The sequence below is a fragment of the Alosa pseudoharengus genome, unplaced genomic scaffold (genome assembly GCF_046254945.1).
Source record: "Alosa pseudoharengus isolate Yale_2024_CS ecotype anadromous, Long Island Sound unplaced genomic scaffold, YU_APseudo_1.1 YU_APseudo_1.1_scf_1, whole genome shotgun sequence".
Classification (NCBI taxonomy): domain Eukaryota; kingdom Metazoa; phylum Chordata; class Actinopteri; order Clupeiformes; family Clupeidae; genus Alosa; species Alosa pseudoharengus.
In genome coordinates, this window is record NW_027468564.1 from 9,964,111 (window position 1) to 9,970,004 (window position 5,894).

Here is a 5,894-nt window from a genome sequence, read left to right on the forward strand (position 1 = left end):
ATGAGTGTGAGAATGGGATCTCCCGGTGTTGTAAGAAATCAAATTAAAGCAGAATAATAATATGAGTGTGAGAATGGGATCTCCCGGTGTTGTAGGAAATCAAATTAAAGCAGAATAATAATATGAGTGTGAGAATGGGATCTTCCGGTGTTGTAAGAAATCAAATTAAAGCAAAATAATAATATGAGTGGGAGAATGGGATCTCCCGGTGTTGTAGGAAATCAAATTAAAGCAGAATAATAATATGAGTTGGAGAATGGGATCTCCCTGCGGAATGCCAAGGTGGGAACTCTGATATGGGCGAGACCTCTCAGGTGAAGTGCATTTGAATACACCAATCACATGCAACCAGCGTGGAATTCTAATCTAGCAGCTAATAAATGTGGGAGCTACAGGAGCGCTGTGGTTACAGAGCTTTGTTCCCAGACTTTGTGGCCTTCATTGAGTGTCAGGTAAAGATTCTGTCTGATCCCCTCTTTGGTGACCTACAGGGTACGCCACCAGAACCTTCCTCTAAACCCAAGAGCAGACATACTGGAAGAGGCCAAGCTACTGTTGCTGCCATCAATACTGCCTCAGGACCAATCACATCAGCAGCTTGGCACCAACAGTACAGTGGGCCAGCTTCACAGAAGAACAACAAAGAGTCATGCTGTGTGTGTAAGAGTCATGCTGTGTGTGTGTGTGTAAGAGTCATGCTGTGTGTGTGTGTGTGTGTGTAAGATTCATGCTGTGTGTGTAAGAGTCATGCTGTGTGTGTGTGTGTGTGTGTGTGTGTGTGTGTGTGTGTGTGTGCGTGTGTTTAAGATTCATGCTGTGTGTGTAAGAGTCATGCTGTGTGTGTGTGTGTAAGAGTCATGCTGTGTGTGTGTGTGTGTGTGTGTGTGTGTGTGTAAGAGTCATGCTGTGTGTATAAGAGTCATGCTGTGTGTGTGTGTGTGTAAGAGTCATGCTGTGTGTGTGTAAGATTCATGCTGTGTGTGTAAGAGTCATGCTGTGTGTGTGTGTGTAAGAGTCATGCTGTGTGTGTGTAAAGGCTGTGGTACGCTCCCGCGTCTGCGTCCCGCGCACGCGGCACTGGTGAGCGCGTGACGAGAATTGCGTAATTTTTACAGCATGCGTTACGTCTTTGAGTCGACCGAAATTTAAGACTGCGCGTCAAAGTGACGCGTAGACTGCGCATGTGTTAAACGGAACTGCTGTAAACACTCCCCTCCAGTAGGTGGACCACATAGAAGAACAACACTTAAACCTACAAACAAACCTAGACAGAAGAAGACTTGTTTGGTTACCATAACGACGATGGAGCAGAGCGCCTGTCCTCAGCTTGCCTGGCTATCGAGTTAACGTGAAACACCACGACATGGAGTCAACTTCGACCGATGTAAAGCCACAATCCACAGATACATTCTTTCACATTATCTTTAACGGTTACTTTACCATCTATGGTGTAGAACCCAAAGTATTTCAAGACACCACATTTTAGATGAGTTGGGGACGTAATTGTCCGCTCAGGCTGGCCGTTCTGTGCGTTATCTTTCATTGTCGAAACAGGGTGGCTGCATGGGCTCATTGTGGCTACTGGCTATTATATTGGGTTGATTTGGTCATGAGCCCTGGATCATATAGCACTGAATGAGATGGCAAACAATAAAATAAAACTAATCATAGACTGTAGAAATGCGCTACACAGCACTAAAAACCGAATAGTTTATTTATAGTTCGACTACGGATATTTCACGTCATGTATGAATAAAAAGTGACAGCCCTACTCCCTGCATAGAGAGCTGACATGACTTTGGATTAAATGCATCTTTTAAAAATGAGCGTAGCCTAGCAACTATTACTGAACAATGCTGAAATCAAATCGCGAAACCCAGAGCCATATAAAGGTATCTATCTACAACGCTCAGGCGAAACCCAGTAACACTTGTTGATCGAGATGCATTCTCGCCTGTTCCGTATATAATGCGTTATCAATAATGATTATAATGATAAAGGGAATGTAGCCTACCTCTCCCAGGTGCATTCATTATCACCTACTCCTGAACAATGCTGAACTCAAATCTCGAAACTCGCCTGTCAACACCGGATAATGCGTTATCATAATAATAATTGAAGGAAGAACCTAGGCTACCTCTCGCTCTAAATGAACCCATTATCACAGTGAGACATTAACACATTATGAACACAAAGAGTTAGGCTACTTCAAAACTTTGATTGACACGTCATAATTACAGGTTTTTGGTTCATACTTTTTGGTATGAGGCAGGTGTGAAGACTCAATACAAATTTAATTGAGGACATCTGTACGCACAACTCTTTCTTACCATGACACTGCTGTGTTTAGAAAACTGTCTTTACTTTGTATCGCACCAATATTGCTGCCCGAGCTGCCCTAGTGGCACAGAGTCATTCAGCTATAAGTAGCTTAATAAGCAAGTAAGCTAAGCAAGTCTCTCAGCTATACCAACAGGTGTGCTGTGTGTGTTCTGGTGGATGATAAATGGAGCGATGCGATGGGCCAATTTATCAAACTCATCCTGGGGGGGAGGTAATCTCTGGTTAGGGGCATCTCTGGTTAGGGCATCTCTGGTTAGGGACAGCTCTTATCAGTCATATTAGAGTTATACAGCCTGAAACAGAGTTCAACATCAAAATATTAATCACCAATCATCTATTAACTGAGTCACACACACACACACACACACACACACACACATGGCATGGCAGAGGCCAAGCTACTGTTGCTGCCATCAAAAATGGACAAGTCTATCTTTTCCTGTTGTGTGCATTCAGTACTTGGATAGAAAAGGGGATGAAGGAATTGTTGTACCTCTGTTTAAAAGCAATGGGAGTTTTAAAACGCAAGCCAGGCGACAGCAGCACATTATACAGCCTGAAACAGAGTTAAAAATCTAAATATTAATCACAGTCAGACAGACAATCAGTAAGACTGTGAGATTCCTTCATGTCATTTGTGCCATCACCACTAAACAGCTTCATAGCTTTGTTTTGCAGGGATTTGTAATATACATTTCAGTCAAGACTAATTAGTTAATTAGTCCAGATAGTTAATTACTATTTGTAATGCATAATGTTTCATAGCAACAGAGCTCTTCTCTTATCTTAGGAGTTGTCACTTTTCCTTACTAAGAGTAGGTCTGATAGGCTTTGTGAATAACTTTAAAATAGAAAACTGAGTCTTGCGGTGTGTGTGAGAGTCATGCTGTGTGTGTGTATGAGTCATGCTGTGTGTGTGTGTGTGTGTGTGTGTGTGTGTGTGTGAGTCCTAAGAGTAGGTCTGATAGGCTTTGTGAATAACTTTAAAAGAGAAAACTGACCTTGTCTGCTGTAAGAGTCTGTGTGTCTTTGAGTGTGTGTGTGTGTGTGTGTGTGTGTGTAAGAGTCATGATGTGTGTTTGTGTGTTTCAGCTGTCTAAGGAGTGGTCATATGATCAGGGAATGTGACAACCGTAGGGGCCTACTGGTTAGGAAATCTCTGGATAGGGACAGCTCTTATCAGTCACATTACAGTTCAGTTCAGTTTATTTCTTTGTCCCAAATGGGCAATTTGATTGCAGACAGGATCACATACCACACAACAATAGACACAACACACTACAATACAGACAGATATGCACAAACTAATAATTTGGTTGTGATAAATAGGTCTGACGATGCCTAAAAAGATGAGTCAGTAAAGCCAAGAAAACATTTCAGTAAATAAAATATAAGAGGAGGAAGTGGATAAGGGGGGGGGGGGGTAGTCACTAAACGGTCTTTAACTGTTTCAGTAAATAAAAGTAAATATAATATAAAAGTAAATGTAATGTATAAGTAAATATAATATAATATAAGTAAATACAATATAAAAGTAAATATAAGAGGAGGAAGTGGATACAGGGGGCGGGGGTAGTCACTAAATGGTCTTTTACTGTTGTTACTGTCTGAAGGAGAGGAGGGGCAGAAAAGCCTCACCTTATTGCAGACATGCATGCACGCATGCACACACACACACAATCACAGTAAGACTGTGAGATTCCTTCATGTCATTTGTGCTGTCACCACTAAACAGCTTCATAGCTTTGTTTTGCAGGGACTGTAATATACATTTCAGTCAAGACTACTTAGTTAATTATCTTTCAAGCCTCCTGACCCCTTACCCACCTACCCGCACCTTACGCTCCACTGATGCCCACCTCCTATCCACCCCCACTGCACATCTCCGTTCCATGGGTGACAGGGCTTTTAGCGTGGCTGGCCCCAAACTCTGGAACTCCCTTCCACTCCCACAAACTCTGTGATTAATTAATCTAAAACAATCACATGCATCCATTTTTGCTATGAACTTATCTTAACATCAATTTTGTCAGATGAGTGAATCAATGAAGAGCCAAACCATCATTATAGACTTTAAAGATCAACGTCTCTGTTTTATTATAATTTTCCCTTTGGCTCAGGCATCAGCGTAGTTCCTGGTGTCAGATTTTTAGTATGATGCAAATGACTGAAGTTACTACTCACTGTCAATGGCATGTGCAGAGTAAGCTACCCTAACACCAAGGTAATGTGTGGTATACCCCCCATGATTTATCCTTTTTTGGACATGTAGATTTTTGTTCACATAATTATTATTAGGTTGTTACCTTTTCTATCCAGTAGGTGGCAGTCCAGGATAAGAAAACTAGACAAAAAAAGCAGCATAGCCTACAAGTGCCAATCGAAATGCAATGTGTGAAGTTTATTGGAATGGAAATAAATGTAACCACCTTCAACATACTTTTGAAGACATTTTGTTTCAAGTGTGCAACAAATGTAGTCAATTTAATAAGGGAGTTTGTCGGTCAGTTAGTAAGTTTGTCAGTCGTAGTGTAGGACTATAGGCTAAGCAAACAATACGTTAGCAAAGTAACTTTAACAATACACTACGTTAGCAAGGATGGTGGCTAATATCACCAAGAGGTGTGCTAACTTGTAGGCCTACCTCCAGATTGCTTTGCATTGAGGTGATACCAGAGCCAGGCTACCTATTAAACATGCTCTGGTGATATTTCAGACTTGACGAACTCCCATGGTAGTCAACGGGAATTCCTTACTGCAGAAATAGTAGATTGATGCTCCTGTCAACAGGATTAGCCTGGGCGTTCTTCTTAAAATGTAGGCTAAACGTTTCATTCAAAGCAGCTTTCTCGTCTGCGTCCTTCAGTCACTATAGCCACACTGCACTGTGTCAAATGTCACCACGAAATGTGATTAATCAGCGTTATTTTTTAATGCCTTAATATTCCTGTAATTAATTAATCAAAGTTAATGTGATATTTTGACAGCCCTAGTTATTATACTACTGCAATACACTAATCTGGTATACAGTGTTGCACTGAATAGAGAGATGATCTTGGTGGTCAATGCATGCCATGTCCAACTACAGAAAAAGGAAGTTTGAAGAAAAGAAAGAAATCACAAAATAAAAATCACATATATTCTGTTTTGGTATGGCATAGAAAACAATGAAACAAATCAGCTGACAACAGGTTCATCATATCTCCTTTTCAGAATCTTTATTCAGACATTTAAAAGTCAGTAACACATTTTATTTACATATTTTAAGTCAGGAAAACAAGCATGTTTTTTCTATGTCAACACATACTGTATAGAACCACTGAGACCTCAGATCAGCAAATAATTTTTCAAAGAAATTCAACAAATAACTAAACTTTAGGGAGAACAGAATACATCATATTGGTGTTGTTGAAACATTCTCATAATCCACACATTCATTTTGTTAGGAGAAGAGCATAATATAAAGAAAGTAATATCAGCATTTGTTTAGTTTCACCAGAACAGTAATTATATAACTGAATATACATATCAATATCTAAACAGCATCTCAG

General features: G+C 40.4%; 1 long non-coding RNA gene across 2 annotated transcripts in view; it reads left to right on the forward strand.

The window, feature by feature from the left end:
• The first annotated feature begins 479 nt into the window (after positions 1-479).
• LOC143137667 (uncharacterized) overlaps positions 480-5,894 on the forward strand; it is a 71,998-nt gene continuing 66,583 nt past the window's right edge. Inside the window, exon 1 of one of the 2 annotated variants that reach the window (XR_012990055.1) lies at positions 480-660. This is a non-coding gene — a long non-coding RNA (uncharacterized LOC143137667). The remainder of the gene's footprint in view (positions 661-5,894) is intronic. The other variant, XR_012990054.1, reaches the window with a different exon arrangement.